Source organism: Chelonoidis abingdonii, chromosome 17 (genome assembly GCF_003597395.2).
Source record: "Chelonoidis abingdonii isolate Lonesome George chromosome 17, CheloAbing_2.0, whole genome shotgun sequence".
Lineage (NCBI taxonomy): Eukaryota > Metazoa > Chordata > Testudines > Testudinidae > Chelonoidis > Chelonoidis abingdonii.
In genome coordinates, this window is record NC_133785.1 from 281735 (window position 1) to 302157 (window position 20423).

A 20423-nucleotide genomic window follows, 5' to 3' on the forward strand; every position below is an offset into this window, starting at 1 on the left:
CTTGAGAGGCTTCACCAATTCCCTGGTAAACACAAATTTAAACTCTTTGGATCTTAAAACAAGGAGGAATTAACCATCCCCCTCTCCTTCCCCCCCCACCAATCCCTGGTGAGTTCAGACCCAATCCCCTTGGTTCTTAAAACAAGGAAAATCAATCAGATTCTTAAAAAGAAAGCTTTTAATTAAAGAAAGGAAAGGTAAAAATTATCTCTGTAAAATCAGGATGGAAAATGCTTTACAGGGTACTCAGATTCATTCATTATAGACAGAGACCGCCCCCCCCACCCAGCTTCAGATTCAAGTTAACAGCAACAGAAGTAAACATCCTTACCAGCAAAAAAGAAAATTCACAAGTTGAGAAACAAAAGTATTAAGACTGATCCCCTTGCCTGGCCTATTACTTTTACAATTTGACACATTAAGAGCTGATTTAGAAGATTGGAGACTAGATGCTACGTCTGGTCCTCTTAGTTCCAAGACGTGAACAACTCCCAAACAAAAAGCACAAACAAAAGACTTCCCTCCACCAAGATTTGAAAGTATCTTGTCCCCCTGTTGGTCCTCTGGTCAGGTGTCAGCCAGGTTTACTGAGCTTCTTAATCCTTTACAGGTAAAAGAGACATTAACCCTTAACTATCTGTTTATGACAGCAAGTCATGCCTGACCAATCTAATTGCCTTCAATGATGAAATAACTGGCTCTGCGGATATGGGGAAAGTGGTGGATGTTGTATATCTTGATTTTAGCACAACTTTTGATACGGTCTCCCACAGTATTCTTGCCGGCAAGTTAAAAAAATATGCATTGGATTGATAGAAAGCTGACTAGATTATCGGGCTCAACAGGTAGTGATCAATGGCTCGACGTCTAGTTGGCAGCTAGTATCAAGCAGAGTGCCCAGTCCTAGGGCCGGTTTTTTTCAACGTCTTCTTTAATGATCTGGATGTTGGGATGGTTTGCACCCTCAGCAAGTTCGCAGATGACATTAAGTTGGGGGGAGAGGTAGATATGCTGGAGGGTAGGGATAGGGTCCAGAGTAATCTAGACAAATTGGCAGATTGGGCCAAAAGAAATCTGATGAGGTTCAACAAGGACAAGTGCAGAGTCCTGCACTTAGAACAGAAGAATCTTGTGCACTGATAAACCTGGGGACTGACTGGCTAAGTGACAGTTCTGCAGAAGAGGACCTGGGGATTACAGTGGATGAGAAGCTAGATATGAGTCAACAGTGTGCCCTTGTTGCCAAGAAGGCTAATGATATATTGGGCTGCATTAGTAGGAACACTGCCAGGAGATCAAGGGAAGTGATTATTCCCTTCTATTTGGCACTGGTGAGGCCACATCTGGAGTATTGTGTCCAGTTTTGGGACTGCCACTACAGAAAAGATGTGGACAAATTGGAGAGAGTCCAGCTGAGGGCGATGAAAATGATCAGGGGACTGGGGCACATGACTTAGGAGCAAAGGCTGAGGGAACTGGGCTTATTTAGTCTGCAAAAGAGAAGAGTGAAGTGGGATTTGATAGCAGCCTTCAATTACCTGAAGGAGGGTTCCAAAGAGGTTGGAGCTCAGTTGGTTTCAGTGGTGGCAGTTGACAGAACAAGAAGCAATGGTCTCAAGTTGCAGTGGGGGAGGCCTAGGTTGGATATTAGGAAACACTATTCCACTAGGAGAGTGGTGAAGCACTGGAATGGGTTACCTAGGGAGGTGGTGGAATCTCCAACCTTAGAGGTTTTTAAGGCCCGGCTTGACAAAGCCCTGGCTGGGATGATTTAGGTGGGGCTTGTCCTGCTTTGAACAGGAGGTTGGACTAGATGATCTCCTGACATCTCTTCCAACCCTAATCTTCTATGATTTTATGATCATGAACAAATTTATATAAATATAGGGCCCAATCCTGGAAGATGGTTTAATACCCCTGCAAGGTGCTGAGGGCATATACTCAGTGGCAGTTGGTGGCATCTTGTACTGTCAAGCCTGTGGCTTGTTTTACTCTGCATAAACTGACATTGGATCCATCTTGTGTTAAATTCATTCTAGAATAATCCTGACCATTAACTAATAGAAGACGATAATTCTGATTTCACTATAAGGTGAAGCTATGCTTGTTGTATTAGTTTGGAATTCCTGACAGACATTTATCAGAAACATCAATGCATTGAGATTTTACTATCTTGAAGTCTGAAATGTTTAAAAAGAAGAAAAAAAGCCAAAACAGAGCTAATTCAATGTAGCACTTAATCTTTGTAGAATCTTATTAACTGAGCTTGTTGCTAATTTGATACCCTTTGTACATCCATTGCCACGCCTTTTATATTAGCTTCTTGTTGCGTAATGGTGAGGGGAAGAGTACTGTATATCTCGTTAATCAGTTTAACAGAATTACATAGGTCTGTGCTGTTAAAATGTAAACACTTCACTGCCAGATTATAGGCTCATGTACTTGGGGTTTATGTCCTCATTAAAATTGAATAATGAAATAATTTTCTTTTGGACCAATATTGCAAACACTTAATCACATGTATCATTACTCACATGATTTAGTCCCATAGAGATCAATGAAACTGCTCACATTGCCAAAGTTAATCATGTGCTTAAGTGCTTTCCTGGAACAGAACCTTTGTTCAGAAAAAAAGCCAGATTTTGTTATGGCAAAGAATACTTTTTTTCGTGTGCAAAGCATTGATTTCAGAATGGCTCTGTTTTGTTTGAGTTAATTATTTCTCTTAGCTCCCCAATACAAATAATATGGGACAGAAACCTCTCTAAATTGATAGTGGGGAAATCATTTTCTTCCCATTGTCAGTCCTGAGCTGTCCTTATTTATGTTCTTCCACTTGACTCCTTAAATACCATATACCAGGAGGCTTGTAGGTAGCCTCCCAGATTGTCCTCCACAGACTGCAAGCATCTTTTCATACCTCTTTTGCTAAGAAGTGAAGAGGTGGGTGCAGGCTGGCCTAGCTCCTAGCACAGAGCAGAATGAAAGGGTAATATATTGAGCTGTAAGCAGAATAGCTTGTACTCTGTGTAGCTGCCATTCTTACTGCTTCCTTCTGCCAGCTATGTGACAACCACCGTTTTTCCCCCAAAGTCTTTTCTGAACAAACTGTAGCTCCTCCATGTGCTTTCATACAGAACAGTTGCTGTCCTATGGCACTTGACTGCCTGTGAAAACAAGTGTAAATTAATTATTGATTGAAGATAACTGATTACAGTAGTAGAATAGTCAATTTATTTAGCAAGAGTGTTCATTTTACAATTTTAAAATACAGTACAAAAGATTTATGCAGATATTACTGTAACCCTTCTGCCTGTCTGAGTTGGCAGCAGCAAGGGCCAGGTTTAGTATCTAGGGGTTCCATTTCAATAACACAATGCAAAACTGGCTCAAGCCCCCACCCAGTGACCTGGGACAATTACATACCACCCCCTGACCGCCCTTAAGAGGCAATACTTCCCCTCTCACAAGCACGGAGTCTGAGTGTAGCAAAATCCTTTTAATAAAGGAGGGAAACAATGCGGCAGCATGTTGGGGAAACACCACAGACAGGATTCATAACACAAACCATGAGCAAAAGACCCACCTCCAAGTAAGTTTTGGCAATATCCTTAAGTCCAACAACCCAAAAGATCACCCAAAAGTCCAACACCCCAAAAGTCTCTGTGCTTGGTCAGTGAAGCCCCAGAGATCAAAAGTTTGTCTGCAAAGTTTTACCCCCCCCTCAGGCTGGGTGGAATTGGGGGGGGGGAGGGGCCACGTGGGGTGTTAAGAGGCACCTTACGTGGTCCAAGGCCGACTGCCCCACCTGTGTGGAGTTCTGCTGCAGCCTTCATCACGAGTGGCTTCACTCCACCAGCTGTCCCATGAGCCACTCCAGCCATCCCACGAACTGCTCCGCTCTGCCCCACTCCGCTCCAACCGTCTCTGAAACTGCTCTGCTCTGCTTCACTCCACTCGTCATCCCGTGAGCAGCTCCAATCGTCCCACAAACTGCTCTGCTCTGCTCCACTTCATTCCACTCACCATCCCAAAGGACGCTCCAACCATCCCATAAACTGCTCCACTCTGTCAGCCGCTTAGCACTATATCTTCAGGCTCCCCCACTAGTTAACACAGCACTCAGCAATCTCAGCTCTTAGTAATTTTTAGTTCTTTAGTGTTTTCAGCTTGTAGTAGGGGAGCCCCAGTGCTGGTGCACCATTGGCCCAAAGTGAATTTCAGCACAGCAGCCTGTAACTAGACTATTAATAGAATCAAAATTAGCTCTGCTATTCAACAGTGGAGAGAGGAGGAGGTGCAATTGGTGTTTCAGGCCCGCAAAAGGGGCCCATACCATCAGGTACAAATACCTATCCCCAGCCTCTCTCAATTCACTGGGTTTCGGAACCATGTCCCTTGTCTAGTGAGTGCTACTTTAGTTCATGGGGACTCCCTCTGTCACAAAAACAGTTCCACTGGCCTTGATTCACATAATCAGGGTAACAGCACTTTATTCTTCCTGCCCCAATAACAGAGAAGCAGAGGAAGTGACCATTTGGGCAGCTGTGGGCTCATGCTAGGCAGGGATGGTGTGCCTATACAAACAAGACCAGCCCCTGAAGTTCTTTTCCACAACTCACCACAATTCACCACCAGATCTCAGGGTAGAGCTCATCCTGACTCTGCTTACATCACAATCTGATGCTTACTGCAAATAGTTTATGATTTAGCGCCTGCTGGTTGTTTTACTGTAGAGTCAAGGCTGAAACTATATGTAGAATAATACCTGGACAAAGGATTAGACCAAAGAAAGAGCTAAACGGCACAAATGCAAAACTGGCAAGGGTATACGTTTTTTCTGCTTGTGAATAGCACACCCCATGTGTTTGTGAAATACCTTTTCATAAGGTGCTTGAGGCTTACTCAAATTTCTCATTAAAATTGTTAAACTATGTTTTTATAATTTTTTTTTTTAGAGTGGAATGAACTTATTCTGATACCCAATGAAGTAGTGGACATTATTTGAACTTCAGGGCAACAAAATGGCAGATGAAATTGAATAATTATAAATGCAAAGTAATGCATATTGGAAAACATAATCCCAACTATACATACAAAATGATGGGCTCTAAATTAGCTTTTACCACTCAATAAAGAGATCTTGGAGTCATTGTGGATAGTTCTCTCAAAACATCCACTCAATGTGCAGTGGCAGTCAAAAAACCTAACAGACTGTTAGGTATCATTAGGAAAGGGATAAATAATAAGACAGAAAAATATCATACCTCTATATAAATTCATGGTTCGCCCACATCTTAAATACTGCGTGCAGATATGGTTGCCCCATCTCCAAAAAGACAAACTGAAGTTGGAAAAGATACAGAAAAGGGCAGCAAAAATAAGAGATATGGAACAGCTTCCAAATGAGAAATTAACAAGACTGGGACTTTTTAGCTTGGAAAAGAGACGACTGAAGGGTGCATATGATAGAGGCCTATAAAATCGTGATTGGTGAGGAGAAAGTAAATAAGGAATTGTTGTTTACTCTTTTTCATAATAGAAGAACTAGGGGTCACCAAATGAAATTAATAGGCAGCAAGTTTAAAACAAAATGAAGTATTTCTTCACATAACACACAGTTAACCTGTGGAACTCTTTGCCAGAAGATGTTGGGAAGACCAAGACTATACCAGGTTTCAAAAAATAACTAGATAAGTTCATGGAGGATAGGTCCATCAATGGCTATTAGCCAGGATGGTCAGGGAAATATAACCCTGAGTGTCCTTAGGCTCTTATTGCCAGAAGAAGGGACTGGATGACTGGAGTGGATCACTTGATTGCCGGTTCTGTTCATTCCCTCTGAAGCATCTGGCATTGGCCACTGTTGGAAGACAGGATATTGGACTAGATCAGCAGTTCTCAACCCACGGCCCAGTTAGCATACAGCTACGGCCCAGCTCAGCTGTGTGCTAAAGGCCATGGGCTGGTCCATTGGCTGCCTCCCGGCCCTGAATGGTGGGCTCAGGGTCTAGGCTCAGGGCTGCTGTCCACCCCTCACAACACTACTGGCAGGGTCGAGTCTGGGGTCCTGCTGCTTTCCCTCCACCCCCACTGGCTCCACGCAGTGGCAGGGTATGTGTCCCACTTGTCAGCTGTCTCCCAGCCACACACAGCTGGAGGGTTGGGTCCGGCTGCACCCGGCCCTGTGCAGTGGCAGGGTTGGGGTCCCGGCTGACCCCAGCCCCACGCAGCACGGTCCAGGATCCCCGCACACTGGGGGCGGGGTCCCTGCTGCCTGTCCTACACACAGGTATCTGCTCCTGGCCCCACTCTGTGGAAGTGTCTCTGGGCGGAGGGTGTTGGGGATAGGGGTTGGTGTGGGGCACTGTGTTTCTCAGTCTGTGGCCAGGTAACACTTTCTGGGCCGCATATGCAGCCCACGATAATAAACAGGTTGAGAACCACTGGACTAGATGGACCAATGGTCTGACCTAGTATGGCCATTATTATGTTCTGATGTTGAGTTATATTCAATTATTTTTATTTTCAACTGAGAAAAATAGGGAAGAAATACGAAGCAGTAAGCTGTATTGTGCACTATATTGTGGGGTTCCTTCCTGCAGAATTGCCCATCAAAACTAATTTGAAGAACAAAAATTAGGGAAGTTTTCTAGTTAGTCACAAATAGTTATTTCTACTTTCTATGAATGAGTGACTGTTTTCTGTGTGCCTAATCCAGCTTCCACTGAAGTCAGTGGAAAGATTCCAATGGACTTTATTGGGAGTATAATTGGCCCCTATAACTTTACATACAGAATGGGCAGTCCTGGCTCTAACATATACAAGGGAAACTTCTTACCTTTCCATTGTTAGCATGAGCATTTCCCAATTTTCTCATTATCCTTCTGGCCAAGAGGATGGGGCTTTATGTTGAGCCAGTCAGTTCTGCTTCTTTGCTAGTCAAATGATCCTGTTGATTCAGGGGGACACTGTTTATTTCCAGGTGATAGGAATTTCTTAGGCCACCTACAGATGGTAATAAATGATTTTTTAAAAATATAGACTGAATTATATTTGTATGACTAGCAGTTATCAGGAGTGAATCACAGCTCTGGTTTGTATCATAGTTTTGTGAAATTTTGTGTGGTCTGGTTGGGGTTTTTTGTCTGTGAACACAGTTGGTTTCCTCCTTTTAAATCAAATGAAATTGCCATTAGGAATTGAAAGCGGTGGCATTTTCGCTGCTGAGTATTCAAAATGAAAGACTGATTAGATATCTTTAAAATTGTCAAAGGGTTGCTCTCTAGCAATTTAGAGCTTTCTAGTAGACTGGATCTATGAAGTCAGCTAAAACATGACAGCCAAATAAATTAGTAAAGGAAGCAAACACTTCAGGTGGCACTCTGGACAGAAGTTGGGTACAGAAAATACTATACACGATCATTTAATCAGGAAGCGTCCAGGTTCTCTTAGATTTTTCATAAAATTGTTGGGGAAAATAGTTAACCTTCAGCCTTTTAGAACATTTTTAATTATTAATGAGGAATTGCTGTATATATTTTTAGAATATTAGAGTTGTGTTTTAGATGTTTCTGTAGTCAGTTGGATGATTGTAAGTCAGAACTAAGGTACATTGCCACAACTATTAGTGGAAGTGTGCATATATTTGTTTCCATTCTCTTTAAACAGTTCTAGGTTCTTAGTGATTGAACCAGTAATAGCTATTGAGAAATCTAATTTTCCCTTTCAAGTTGAAGTCAGAAGTATTAAATGAGGTTAGTATGGACTGTCTGTGTTTTAACTCTGCGTAGAAAATTCCAATATCTTCATTGAATGGAACTGAGAACATATTGGAGGATGTCAAATTTTATTCTTATCCTTAAGGTCAGCTAGCATCTTTGAATGCAGAAAAACATCATTTTCTGCAAATTTGGGCCTCAGTCATAACTTAGGCAGGGGTACAAATTTCAGCGCACACGTAGTCACACTGAAGTCTGTATGCATAAGTGTATGCAGGATTGGGGTTTAAATTACCTCCTTTTCCTTTGAGCTTTTGGGAAAAAAGCCCACAGTTTTAGAGGCTACACATCTGCAGTAGTTTCTAGCCTTGTGACAGTCAATTTATAACAATCTGATTGTATGCAAAATGTGAATAATTGCAAAGATAGCCCCATTGTAAAAAAACTCACAAATTTTATTATTGAAGTTCTTGTAAACCAGTGTTGTGGTAAAATAAATCATCACATACCTGTAGCAAAGATGAGGCATCCTACCAGGATATATTTTTAAGAAGTGATGCTGTTCAAATTAGAATTTGAATAGCTGCCGCATAGTTAAAATGGCTGCCAGCATGATATATTACCTCTTCCATGTATGGTATTTTGTTCATTTTTAGTATTCTTATGGGACTTTAATAGTATTCTATTTATATACAGATCAGTTATTCATCGTATCCCCAGGGTTCTCCTCATCTAGATTTTTTTTTAATTGACAATGTTAGTAGTTTATTCCCTTAATGTCAGATCCACCAGGTGCTGAACCTTTTCAGCTCCATTAGCTGCAATGGAAGGCGAGACTACTCAGCAGATTGCTATATCAGCCCCTTAATGGACAGTGCATGCTACACATTGCAACAGTTGAATAGGGAGATCAAAGAGTAATGTTTTTGTTTGCTAGCTCTGCAATTGCTTTACAATTCTCTTCCTAGTTGCTGTTGTAAATTAGTCTTTCCTCTCTTGGCTTTTCTATGAGACATCAGTATTTATTCACTTCCACTTTCTTAGGGTTTTCTGACCATTTTTTATGTGGTGTGGAGTCTCAGGAGTTAGAGCCCAGAGTGTTCTTTGCCTACGCAGTTGGCAAGGGCACATGCCAGAAGAGAATTGTTGTAGTATGTGCTAATCTAAGAGTAAGCAGGGACTGTGGGGATATAATCATGATGATTTATAGTTTTATTGCTGAACATCAAGTCATTCAGGAGATTTAATCATCGCACAAACCTTAATGCCAGAACATTTATTGGTATTAGCACTGAAAAAGAGGGTGAATACTGTAGGTGCTGTGACAAGCTCTGCACCCCCTTGTAGCAATTGCACTGTTATCAGATTCTGAAGAGAAAGCAAGCACTCCCCCACCCCTCTGGGATGCTCCCAAATTGGATTTTCCTATGTGATAATGCAGTGAGCTGCCAGATGTCTCTCAATTAGATGTGTCAGAATTGTTTTTAGAGCAAAATCGTATTTTCTGAGACATTGTCATGCTCAACTCACGATTCTTGGTGCTCAAAAGCAGCACTGCAAAACCTTTACTGTTTTTTTGCCCCATTACAAACATATTCTGAGCATGTGAATCTGGGTATTGTTGGGCCATGGGCAAGAGCTACAAATCTGTATCTGAGGAACACATCATTAAAATTTAACCAGTGACTGGCACATATTCAGTGTGTGTGGTCAGTGGTGGGTTAAGCCTTCATGTGATCTAGATTCTTTCCAGTCAACGGATCCCACCCCACAACAAGCCAACGTTCTCTTGGCTCCTTGCTGATGCAAACTTGTGCTTTTCCATTAGTCTCTAAGCATCTCTGGTGGCAGGGACTCCACTGTATACGCTGGATCCAAACTTTGTCTATGAATCCTACCTTAATCTGTCCTTGGCTACACTCAGGCATGGAGTTGTCGCTCATTTGGGTTTATTAACGCAGAATGATTCTCCAGTATATGTTCCTAGGATAGTGTATAGCGGGGTCAGCAGGTCAGCAACCTTTCAGAAGTGGTGTGCCGAGTCTTCATTTATTCACTAATTTCAGGTTTTGCGTGCTGGTGATACATTTTAATGTTTTTTTAGAAGGTCTATCTCTATAAGTCTATATATTATATAACTAAACTACTATTGTATGTAAAGTAAACAAGGTTTTCAAAATGTTTAAGAAGCTTCATTTAAAATTCAATTAAAATGCTGATCTTATGCCGTCGGCCTGCTCAGCCCGCTGCTGGCCTGGGGTTTCATTCACCTAGGCTGACAGCGGGCTGAGTGGGGCCTGCGGCCAGGACCCCAGTTGGCAAGGGGCTGGCAGCCAGAACCCCAGAACGGCAGCGGGCTGAGCGGGGCTGTGGCCGGGACCCCAGCTGGCAAGGGGCCGGCAGCCAGAATGGCAGTGGGCTGAGCGGGGCAGGCAGCTGGGACCCCAGCTGGCAAGGGGCCGGCAGCCAGACCCCCAGAACGGCAGCGGGCTGAGCGGGGCTGGGGGCTGGGACCCCGGCTGGCAAGGGTCCAGCAGCCAGAATCCCAGAACGGCAGCGGGCTGCCAGCCCTGCTTAGCCCGCTGCTGGTCTGGGGTCCCGGCCCTGCCCGCATACAGTGAGTACCTACCTTCTCCCCGGTTCTGGCCCATTCTCTTCCCCTCTCTCTCTGCACTGAGCAGAGGTTGGCGGTGCACTGAGCACAGGGCTGGGGTGAAGGAGCAGGCTGGGGGTTAGTGTGCAGGGTCTGGCTTGGAGCTAGAATGAGGGAGGGGGCTCAGGATTGGGGCAGGAGGTTTGGGTGTGGAGAGCTTACCTGGGCAGCTCCCATTTCGTGCGAGGAGTGGAGGTGGGAACGTGGGGTGTGTATGCAGGAGCTCCTGTTTGGTGCTCAGGGTGGGGATGTGAGGGGTGAAAGAATCAGGGCATGGGGTGTGGGGGGGCTGGTTATGTGTGGGAGGTGCCCAAGTCAGGGCTGGGGTCAGGGGGGTAGGTGCAGGGGGCTGGGATGGAGTAGGAGCGGGAAGAGGCGAGGCAGGAGTGAGTTCTTGGGNGGGGTTAGGGATCAGGGCAGAGGGCTGGGGGGTGGGCTGGGATCAGGGGATGCTCCTAGCCTCCTGTCCTGAGCGGCTCATGGCAGGGGGATGGAGGGATATGACCTGAGTCCACCCCCCTTCCCCAAGGCCCCGCTCCTGCCTCTTCTCCACCTCCTTCCCAGTCTGAGCAGCGAGGGCGCTGGGGCTCCTCTTCTCCCCTCCCTCTCAAGGGCCATTGGCGGCAGGGAGGGAGAGGAGGCGGGGCATGACAAACAGCACACTGGGAGAAGAGGCGGGGGAGGGGGAAGCTTGGCTGCCGGTGGAGCCTGCCCTACAGCAGCAGCTGGCAGGACCAAGCTTGCTTCTGGCCCCTGCCCGCGCCAGAGAGAGCGGGAGGCAGGGGGTGGAGAAGAGTGGGCTGGGCTGGGCAGGATTTTTAATGGCATGCTGCTGCCTGCTGGGGTCCCAGCCGTTGGCCCTGCTCAGCCCGCTGCCAGGGTTCAGCAACGGGCTGAGCGGGACCAGCGGCGGCCACAGCGTGCCATTAAAAATTGGCTCACTTGCCATCTTTGGTACGTGTGACATAGGTTGCCAACCCCTGGTGTATAGAGTTTCTAAGAAAACATTGAAAGGATGCAGCATTTTTGTGGTGAGAGGCATGGTGCAGTTTGGGTGTTTGTCACACTTGAAAAGCAAGCATGTGACAAGCATCTCAGGGCTTGTCTGCGCATGGAGTAACTCTGGAACTGTTCAAGAATAACTCAGTGTGTGGATGCTATTAGGAATCAGAGTTCCTTTTTCCAAAACAGCTTAATCCACTTTACAAGAACAATATTTTCAGAGAAGAGAGGGCAGTAAACACTTGTGTTTTCCTGACAGTACTTTGCTCTAGTGACAATAGATGGAGTTGAACCAAAACTCTGGTTCCTAACATCCTTAAACTTTGAGGAGGATGTACTTTGGAACTGTAACCCAGATCTCCATTTCACAATCTACAGTTTGATAAATCATAACTCTAGTCCCAATCAGTTTGCAAGTTTTGGATTGTTTTAAATATACATTTACATCTACTTTCTTTAATTAGAACAGAAATCCTCACTTGAGATTGGAAATGCCAGTATCCTAAGAGTAGTTCAACAGGAGCCAGGATCTCCATCTACCCAAGTAAAACAATTATATTAAGAGAGTATAGAAAAAATATCCCAAACTTATCCAGCAGCTAGAATAGAGTGTGGTTAGAGTGGAGTAGAAAGCCAGTATCTATTGCCGAGGGCCCCAGTAGCAACAGTATATGACATTGAGTAAACAGATTAATATGCCACTGGATATTTGGTACTCCTATTTCAGCAAAAGACACACGGAGAAGTGAAAATGGAAGACACACTGAAAGAAATGGATTATTCCTAAGCATATTCAGTATATATCTAGGTGTCACATCTCCAAACTAGTCTCATCCTTGGAGGATTCTTCATAAAAGCTCTTTAGGTCAGGGGTGCTGGAACAATTTGTATAGTGTGCGTGCTGACAGCCATTGAACCTAAGTATAAATCCTGTTTATGATGGAAACCACTTACTTCAAGCCACCCCTAGTTCCAGCACCTGTGTTCTAGTCCTAATTTGTTGGTTAAGGCTTCTTTTAAGTCTTTCTGAGCCTCAAGTGATGGAGAGGATTGCATCTTTAATTAAAAAGAATGAGTGTCAGGTCAGTGGTGTTTCAAAATATCCAGGTGTACCCTAGGCCATTCAGATTACGAGGAACTAAATTTCAGTAATTGAAATTAGATTTTATTAATTTAAGCGCTGAAGTTGCTGATTGTTATATGGCCAAAGTGGAGTAATTTTGGGTAGTAGATTCACCTATTAGGATGATGCTTATTTGTATGGTCATCCTACCCTGTCTCTTTGAATTGTTACCCTTTATTGAATTAGGGTTAATACCTTTGTGGTACAGTGTATTAAAATTGCGTATGAGTAAATGTGGCACTATGTACCCTCTTTAGTAGGAGGAGGGATGCTAATGAACTTCCTCCATTAGCAACCTTTGTGGCCATCCCTCCTGGAGAGAAACACCTACACTAGTTCAAAATGCATTCTCCAGATTTGGAGTGGTCTTCCTGATCCAGGGCCTCTGGTCCATGGAGGGTCCCAATCCTTAGGGAAAGATTGGAAGGACTTGGCCAACTGAGGCCTCATAAGACTGGGCCTCATAACTCATTTTTCTGAGCTAAAGCTGGGAGGAACTTGTAGCTACAAGGAAACCCTGACGATAGGGCATTGAAAGACTTTTCCTATCAAAGCCCACTTTGGAGTTGGGATGAACTCTGGCAAATGTATTAGTATGAACAGGTTCTTTTATTGTTTTTAATATGCTTTCTAATGCTCTTAATCTTAAGAATAAAGTACACTTGTGTAGAAAGAGTTGTGTGGTAACTTATACCTGTAGCAATCACTCCATTATCAGTCTCCGAGAAGAAAGCAAGCAGGTCTGTTTAGGCAGACTGTCTTTGCTGGGAAGTACACAGGGAAGGCAGGGAACTGTGCAGTCTGACCCTATCCTGCTCAGAAGGGAGTGAAATGTAGGTCTTCACTCAAGAGAGGCAATGTGAGGGGAGGTGGAAGCTGAGAGCGAGTGCCCTTGCTGGGACACCAGATGGAAATACAGGCACAGTGCCCTGAAATGTGACAGTATGTTCCTCCCACCCTGTCTTCTGGCCTCTCATTGGCAGAGATAAGCAGTTAACCAGGTTCACTGTGAATTTGTTTGGAGGTTCAGGCTCATTAAGAACTCCAATTCCTCCTGTTCTAGGCCCTGCTTTCCTTATCTTTTGCTGTGTTCAAATGGGTCTGGGGGCCTGTCTCCTCTTCCATCCTTCTCAGACAAAGTGGCCCTGCATGTTCATAGAGAGGAAAATGCAAGGATTGGCTCTTTTCTCCATCATCACTAACAGTGTTCTGTGGAGACAGGCAGGGGGACGAAAGTGCCTGCTTGTGCCTACTGCAACACAAGCTGGAAAAGCAAGGCTGTAATTAGTCGCTGCAGGGAGCAAAAAATTTGAGAATTGTACAGGTAGTTGGAGTTTGTGTTGGATATGTCAGGGGATGGGATGGGGGATCAGGAGTGTTGTGGGGAGAGGGATGAAATTACCTTTTGCTAGCAGTTCTGGAAAGAGGAATTGGGGTTTGTGCCAGGAGTGAGGAGTCAGTTCAATCTCTTACTGGGTCGTGACTAGAAGGTTAGGGAGGGATCAAGATTTGGGTGTGGAGGGATCTGGTGGCATGGGATAAGGAGCTGAGGCATTATGTGCCAGGTAGGATTGGCTTGGAGACACTGGAAAAGTTGGGGACTCCAGGAGGTAAGCTGGGCTAGAAATTGGGCTCAACTTCTGTTGTTCATGGGTTAGGAAGGTAAGTAATTATTGGTGGTAGTGGGATAGCAAAATAAATCCAATACATATAATAGAGCTGTAATTTAAACAAACAGTAAATGCACAGACTTAACTGCAATGTTCACATTCCATATTTCATAATATTAATTAACTTAACAATCATATCTCCAAAAAAGCAGTTCAGCTTTCTCAAACACTGTTCCTTGAAAGGAAAGGGTGGTGTCCCATACAGTAATACTTCAAGCTTTGCACATTGAAAGTGCTGTACGAATGTTACCCTCTTGATTTACTTAGCACCCCTATAATGTAACTTGGTCAGTACTATTCCTATTTTATAGATGGGAAAATGGAGGCACAGAGAGAGTGATTTACCCAGTGTCACACAGTCCATTTGGGCAGAGTCAGAATTAGAATTCAGGAGTTCCTGAGTCCTTGTTCCATGCCTCATCCATTAATTCTCATTGCTCTCTATTATAGTAACATGCTTGTGCAGGTTTGAAATACAAGCTGTTTCTATTAGCAGAAATATTACTATCAAATGTTGCACAGCTGGAGAAATATTCCTTTTGAAAACCGATTTCTCTCTTGCTTTTAAAGTTTAGCAAATCAACCTAATAAATGAGGTTTAAAAATATGAAAGGTTGCTAGTTTGCTATTCTGCTTTAAGTGGCTGGACTGAGATCGGAAAAATACCAGGAGTCTGCTGTTGACTTCTGATGTTACTTCTTTTCTCACATAGCCTCATAGAAAATTGTGTCTTAGTCCTAAGGTTCTGCAAGAGGTATTAAAATCATGCTCCGACATTTCTTATCTTAACTTGTTGTTCTCAAAGGGGTCCTAAATGAGAGTTGCTCGTGACATCAACCTCCAGCACGTATGGAATAAAATTGTTCAAAGAAAGTAGACACAGGCCATGTTACACTGGGAGTGCTTTACCAGAGTAGGCATACTGATATACTATATTGGCCAAGTGCTCCTAAGTTTGGATGTAGCTTATACTGGCAAAGCAGTGCTTTTAGTGGTATAGCTTATTTCTCGGTCTCTCCTCCCACCTCCCTCAACCCAAGTGAAACAAGCTTTATGGCAAAAGCTCAGTTTTGCTAGAATAACTGCATCTATACTAGAGGCTTTTGCTGGCCCAGGTATGTTGGTCAGGGATCATATGTCTTCACACTCCTGACCAACAGTGCTATACCAGAGGAAGTCTTGTTTTTTGGGTTCTCCAGTACCTGGATATGCTCGGTGCTTATTTTCAAAATAGTCAACTGAAGTTTGACTCACCAGGGCTATGTTTATACTATGATCTTGGCTGGCATAGCGATGTTGATTAGGGGTGTCATCCCTGACTGTCAGAGCCAGCAGAAACTCCTAAGGTAGACAGTTACACCGGCAAAACTATGCTTTTACTGATTATGTGTGTTGGGGGAGTGGGGGGGGTTATGCTGGGGGGGAATAGACAAAATTGCAACTCTGCCACTGTAAGCTGTGTCCTCACTACAAGTTTGATATCGGTATAACTATATCTATAAAGCACCACTAGTGTAGTCATGACATGAGTTTTGCCAGTGGCATTTTCTAATTCAACAGCCCAATCCCATCATCCTTTTAATCTTTGCTTCCCCGAGCATTCACGTGTCTATTTTAGCCAGTCGGCCTTTTGTAAGGTTAATTTCAAAGAATCTTGTCTGCTATTCTATGTAGGGTCGCACTCAGGATTTCAACCATCTCATAGCCAGATCTCCCTGTTCAATGAGAATAAGGCAGAGAGGACACCTTGCTGAATAATAAGATTTTATGGTCTCTCTGATGAGCGACCAGTCTTACAGTAATTTAAACACTTAAATTTAGGCTTTCTAAAAATCCGTTCAGTAACCATTTTTCATACAGAGACTCAAGTGGAGAAAGTTTCCAGAATATGGGAAAAGATGATGATACAATTTCTAGACATCTAAGAAACTTTGTCCTGCAGTCCTATGACAAAGTGTTGCCTAAATACTGAAGTTTAATTTGTAAAATAGTACATTTGATTTCTAGGTAGTACATCAATACAACATATTTGTAAATAATGCCTCAATTCCCAAAGCCTGGACCTTGTAACATTCATTTCCATACAGTATGCACAAGCGGGGCTTGGCCTTTAAAATATTAACTGCTGAATGATTTGTGTTCTCATTTGCTACTGGTGTGGGACAGAAGTATCTGGATTCCATTGGTATAAATTGTTGTAGCACCCTTGCTTATATGTGCGGGTGCTGAGAGCCATTGAACCAAACTGTAAACCCTATATATAATGGAAACCACTTCAAGCCGGGGTGCTCCTACATCCCTAATGCCCCTAGTTCCAGCATCTATGAATACAGGACATTTTCAACACCTTAACTGGAATTTTAATCACAAAAGGTAGTACAAATAATCTTCTGTCTGGATATTTTTCTAGGTAATGTGACAAAGTTCCTCCTCTACCTTGGTGGGTCCTGTGCTTATTTGGCAGATTTGCTCACCTCAGTGATCTTCCCCACAGTCTGGGTCAACTTCTCCTGTGTCTGATCAGGAGTTGGGAGGTTTGGGGGGAAACCGGGCCCGCCCTCTACTCCGGGTTCCAGCCCAGGGCCCTGTGGATTGCAGCTGTCTATAGTACCTCCTGTAACAGCTGCATGACAGCTACAACTCCCTGGGCTACTTCCCCATGGCCGCCTCCAAACACCTTTTTATCCTCACCACAGGAATCTTCCTCCTGGTATCTGAAAAACGCGCCTTGTGGAACCCTTAAGTCACCTCCAGCAGCAACCCTCTCTCATCTCAGCTCCTTGCCCTCTTGCTCCGAGCCCCTTCTCACACACTTTCTCATCCTGTGGCTCCCCTCTCCTGAACTGGAGTTGAGTCCTTTAAACCCTAGGCGCCTGATTAACCTGCCTTGACTGGTTGCAGGTGTTCTAATCAGCCTGTTCCGATTACTCTAGTGCAGCCCTGCTTGGTCAACTCAGGGAACAGAAACACCATCAGTGACCAGTTTATTTGCCTTCTACCAGACTCTGTAACCGCAGGTCTGGGTCTATCACGAGATAACTATCATTCTTTAATACTTCTATGTGGTGGATGATCATCATATATAGAAGGATCATAAGTTTCTTTTTCCTTCAAAGAATTCAGGTGTAAGTGTTGCTGGTTGAGCTAAACCATGTTCCTGTCTGAACCCTTTCAAAATCAATAAAACATGCGAGATTCTTAGTTCCGAGAAGAGGTCGGTTACTCCGAAGTTGTTGGTGGTAGTAATCATGCAATGTGGTGAACGGTATTCTGGGGAACAATATACCTATTTTGGGACTGTAAATGTTAGAATTGCAAAGTAGTACTGATGCGGTGTCTTTGTAACACATGATGATGTCTCTCACCAAGTACTGTAGAATCTGCACGAATATGTTACCAGGATACAGTACTCCCTGTGCTAGCAGGTTTTGCAAGTTGTCTATCAGGAAGTTTAACTAGTGTATAAAGTACTTAAGGGCTATCTAAGGATAATCCAAGGAATGGAAACCTATTTATGAAAGGGGATCAAAGAGCTTGTCTCGTTAGCATAATCCAAAGGAAGGTTGAGGTGGGTATTTTGATTGCTCTTTGATAAATATCAGAGGGCTAATATTAGGGAGGGAGGAGGAATTATTAAGCTTAGTACCAGTGTGGACACAAGAACAAATGGATATAGTGGATACTAGAAGTTTAGAACTTGAATTAGATGAGGTGCTAAACCATTAGAGGTAGTGAAATTCTGGAACAGCCTTCCAAGGAGTAGTGGGGGCAAGACCATATACTGGCTTTGACTAAGCTTGGATAAGTTTATGGAGAGATGTACCGATGAGAGAGCCTAAATTTGGCAATTGATCTTTGATTATCAGCAGGTAAGTATGCCCAGTGGTCTGTGATGAGATGTTAGATGGGGTGGGATCTGAGTTACTACAGAGAATTCTTTCCTGGGTGCCGGCTAGTGAGTCTTGCCCACATGCTCAGGGTTTAACTGATCGCCATATTTGGAGTCGAGAAGGAATTTTCCTCCAGGGCAGATTGGCAGAGGCCCTGGAGGTTTTCACCTTCCTCTGCAGCATGGGGCACAGGTCACTTGCTGGAGGATTCTCTGCAGCTTGAGGTCTTCAAGCCACACTTTGAGGACTTCAGTAACTCAGAAAAAGGTTAGGGGTTTGTTACAAGAGTGGGTGGGTGAGATTCTGTGGCCTGCATTGCGCAGGAGGTCAGACTAGATAATCATAATGGTCCCTTCTGACGTTAAAGTCTAGAGGCTGAGTCTTTCAGCAAGTAAATCTTCATTCTTCTTTGAGGATTCAGACTACAGATTTTGTAGTAGTTCTGGCTTTTTGCAGCAGCTTTGTTTTGTTTGATGAAAGGATCTGTGGCATTTCTGAAGATTTTGTTTTTATGAGCCCCAAGGAAAGCTAAACATAACTACACAAAACTACAGTGCGCTCCCAATTGCAGTGCAGGGCACAGTCTCTGAATCTAGCCGCTCCATACTTATTCCAGGAGGCACATCTTGTGGGATTTCTGCTCAGTAATGTTAGCTGGCCCTTGTTGCCCAGGTGACAGCAAGATGACTCATAGCATTACGATGAAGGTAATACCAATACTGGCGGTAACATGCACACAGCACTGGGAGATAGGCCCCTAACTGATGAGACTAGCAACAAGGTTAATAGCTTGATCATCACATTACCTGGTACAGCACTTTTGAGGCCCTATATAAAACGAGCATTGGGAATACTTACGTGCAAACTTGTTTTCCCGGAATGGTTCTTCAGTAATTCATTTACATCATACAAAAATAGCTAGGATATTTCCTTCTTGAATATGTACTTATTTTTCTTCTTTCCTTCTTTTCCCCTGTTTAATCTGCACAACAAAAAGGATAAAAGCATTTTCTAAATGTTTGACTCAATGGTTTCTTTATAGTTACGGTACATCAATGACACAGAATCTTCGGGATAAATATGCAAGTCGGCAGCAGCTAGATGCTTTGAATAAAGGCTTTTAAATTTTGTTAGAGCTTTCTTTTGATTATCGCCCCCCCCCCAAACAAACAAACAAAAACCCTAAACCTCAAAACCCCCCAAACCCACCTAAAACAAAGACTTTGTTGTTTAATCTTCCTTGTTTATTATCTTTTGGCTTTAGTTATATCATCAGTCTAGGTTTTAAAAATAGATTTAGACCTTGTATTCAGATACATGGAAAAATTTGACTTCTAATAACTGAAAAGGTCCAGTATACAGAACCGGCACTCTAGCAGAGCAGTAGAGAGCACCAGCAGTTACAATTCTTGAACCTAAGTGGAACACATCTTAAACTGTAACATTTTTTCCCTGTGGTTGCTTTGTTTAGTTGGATTTAAAATGTGAAACTGGGTTCATTTTCCTTAAAGACACAGTTAGAAACAAAGACTTGCTCAGTAAAGCAGTATGCAGAACTGTGTTGAATGCAGCTCAATGTCACTGCATAGGATGTCATGACATGCTTGTATTGCTTGAAGCTTTCCAGTCATAATGGCAGCTTCATTTTAGAAAAATCTGTATCAGTTCCAGTCCCATTTTAACTTTCACCTTTTTTTCCATTGATCAACAAAGATTAAAATTTTCTGATCAGTAATCTTAGCAGTTTTTTTTTTAAATAGCTTCCATTTTGGTGCAGTGCAGACTTTTGGTTTAACTGACTGAATTGATATTCTGAGCAGCAAGTAAGCAAGGATGACAGCGCATCAGTACAGCTACTCCTATTAGTGCTCAGGGAGGTATGCTTAGTTGTAATTGCCCGCTCTTGTCTAAGAGGCAGCGCAGTCACGAATCACTGCTATCCTTAGGATACTCTACAAAAGCTTTCAACTTTGAGGCATAATGTTTTATACATGCTTTAAGAAGCAGATGCATTTTCTCTGTATTTAGTCAGTTTCTCTATAGAATGTGTTGTTTCATGTGCAGAATCTGAGCTTGTAGTTTGTAAAATACAGTGACTAGGACCATGTGAATATTTTGCATGTTTAAAAGACATTTGTAAATATGCTTACACAGTATATATGCTTTGGGGCAAATGCTGACAGTAATTAACTATGCTATTATATGCAGAATTTAATGTTTTGAAAGGACAGGTGGCTCTCCTTTTGCCCTGTAGCCGTTGGATTATTTTTTTTTTTCACAATAGGTGCTTTAAATGCTTATTGTACAGCTATGGCATGGTATGTCCTCTAGTTTATACCCCCACATCTCCAGCCCAATACATTC

The 20423-nt window shown here is 43.3% G+C and overlaps 1 protein-coding gene across 1 annotated transcript in view; it reads left to right on the forward strand.

Annotated features, from left to right (window-relative positions):
- The window catches only part of ATP2B2 (ATPase plasma membrane Ca2+ transporting 2), a 633448-nt gene that overhangs the window by 142147 nt on the left and 470878 nt on the right, over positions 1-20423 (forward strand). The window lies entirely within an intron of this gene.